Consider the following 2,940-nt stretch of genomic DNA (forward strand, 5'->3'; position numbering starts at 1 on the left):
CCCCCCGCCCCGGTGCCACACGTGCCACCCCGGGGTGGCGAGGAAATGCCAGCGGTGCCACCCCGCCCCCGCAGGATCCGGTGACAACGGACCGGCGACAATGGGGACAATGGGGACTCTGGGGACACGGGGCGAGCCCGGACGGGCGACAATGGGGACACCGGGAGAGCCCGGGCTGGGGACCTACCCCAGCCCATACTGGGGACACTGGTGCCACCCCAGCCCAGCCCATACTGGGGACACTGGGGGCACTGGGGACACCGGGGACACCGGTGCCAGCCCAGCCCACACTGGGGACACTACTGGGGACACTGGAGACACCCCAGCCCACACTGGGGACACTGGGGGCACTGGGACCCTACCCCAGCCCATTCTGGGGACACCGGTGCCACCCCAGCCCATACTGGGGACACTCCAGCCCGTTCTGGGGACACTGGTGCCACCGGTGCCACCCCAGCCCATACTGGGGACACTGGGGACACCGGTGCCACCCCAGCCCACACTGGGGACACTGGTGCCACCCCAGCCCATACTGAGGACACCGGTGCCACCCCAGCCCACTCTGGGGACACTGGTGCCACCGGTGCCACCCCAGCCCACTCTGGGGACACTGGTGCCACCGGTGCCACCCCAGCCCACTCTGGGGACACTGGTGCCACCGGTGCCACCCCAGCCCGGCCTCGCCGCGGGTGGCGGCAGGCAGGGGGCGGTGGGGGAGGGGCGCGGCCACCCCGCTGTCACCCGGGTGCCACCGTGCCCGGGCCAGCAGGTTCCTCTGGCAGCGGCCACCGGAAGCGGCGCTGCCACCGCGGTGCCACCGCGATGCCACAGCGATGCGACAGCGATGATGTGACAGCGCTGCCACGCCGATGCCACAGCGATGTGACAGCGGTGCCACCGCGGCGCTGGCCGTGTCACCGAGCAGAGCTGGCACCGTCCCCTGCCCGCCCCCGGCGCGGGGGGCGCGGCCCTGGCCGGGGTCCCGCTGTCCCCGCTGTCCCCTTGGGCCGTCCCCCTTTGTCCCGGTTGTCGCCGCTGTCCCCTCGGGCCGTCCCCCTGTCCCCTTTGTCCCGGCTGTCCCCGCTGTCCCCTCGGGCCGTCCCCCTGTCCCCTTTGTCCCGGTTGTCGCCGCTGTCCCCTCCCGGGCCGGATCCGGGCGGGAATTGCTGCGCCCTGACTCAGGCCGGGCCCAGCCGGAATTTCTGCCCCGGCCGCCCCTCCCTGGCCGGGATCGCCGGGATCGCCGGTGCCGGTGCCATAAATCCGGGACAGGCACGGGACAGGCGCGGGACAGCGCCGGGAGGGCACGGGACAGGGACCGGGACAGGGATGGAGCCGCTGGAGCTGCCCCGGGTAGGACTGGGTGTGTCCCCGGGGGGGTTCGAGGAGCGCGAGGCCTGGCTGGGCCCGGGGGGCTCCCCCCGGCCGTGTCCCTACGGAGCCCCCGCCGAGGGAGCGGCCCCGGAGCTCCGAGGTACGTCTGGTCCCAACCCCAAACCCCAAATCCTGATCCCAAACCCCAAATCCTGATCCCAAACACTGAATGTCATCCCAACTCCAAATCCCAAATCCTGAATCTCACCCCAACCCCAAACCCCAAATCCCATTCCAGAATCCCCCATGGAGAATGACCCCAAACCCTGATCTCAAACACCAAATCCCAAACCCCAAATCCTCAATGTCATCCCAACCCCAAATCCCAAATCCCAATCCTGAATCCCGAACCCCAAACCCCAAATCCCGATCCCAAACCCCAAACCCAAATCCCCCATCCCAAACCCCAAATCCTGAATCTCATCCCAATCCCAAAATCCAAATCCTGATCTCAAACACCAAATCCTGATCCCAAATCCCAAATCCTGAATCTCATCCCAACCCCAAATCCCAAACCCCAAACCCAAATCCCCTATCCCAAACCCCAAATCCTGATCCCAAACACTGAATGTCATCCCAACTCCAAATCCCAAATCCTGAATCTCACCCCAACCCCAAACCCCAAATCCCATTCCAGAATCCCCCATGGAGAATGACCCCAAACCCTGATCTCAAACACCAAATCCCAAACCCCAAATCCTCAATGTCATCCCAACCCCAAATCCCAAATCCCAATCCTGAATCCCGAACCCCAAACCCCAAATCCCGATCCCAAATCAGAGCCCCCCACGGAGGATGACATCTACTGCCGCTGCCTGTCCCAATCCCAAACCCCAAACCCCAAACCCCAAACCCTAAACCCCAAATCCCGATCCCAAACCCCAAACCCCAAATCCCGATCCCAAACCCCAAATCCCGATCCCAAACCCCAAATCCCGATCCCAAACCAGAGCCCCCCACGGAGGATGACATCTACTGCCGCTGCCTGTCCCGATCCCAAATCCCAAATCCCAAATCCCGATCCCAAACCAGAGCCCCCCACGGAGGATGACATCTACTGCCGCTGCCTGTCCCGATCCCAAATCCCAAATCCCAAATCCCGATCCCAAACCAGAGCCCCCCACGGAGGATGACATCTACTGCCGCTGCCTGTCCCGATCCCAAATCCCAAATCCCAAATCCCGATCCCAAACCAGAGCCCCCCACGGAGGATGACATCTACTGCCGCTGCCTGTCCCGATCCCAAATCCCAAATCCCAAATCCCGATCCCAAACCAGAGCCCCCCACGGAGGATGACATCTACTGCCGCTGCCTGTCCCGATCCCAAATCCCAAATCCCAAATCCCGATCCCAAACCAGAGCCCCCCACGGAGGATGACATCTACTGCCGCTGCCTGTCCCGATCCCAAATCCCAAATCCCAAATCCCGATCCCAAACCAGAGCCCCCCACGGAGGATGACATCTACTGCCGCTGCCTGTCCCGATCCCAAATCCCAAATCCCAAATCCCGATCCCAAACCAGAGCCCCCCACGGAGGATGACATCTACTGCCGCTGCCTGTCCC

Source organism: Passer montanus, unplaced genomic scaffold, assembly GCF_014805655.1.
Source record: "Passer montanus isolate IOZ18808 unplaced genomic scaffold, ASM1480565v1 scaffold689, whole genome shotgun sequence".
Taxonomy (NCBI): Eukaryota; Metazoa; Chordata; class Aves; order Passeriformes; family Passeridae; genus Passer; species Passer montanus.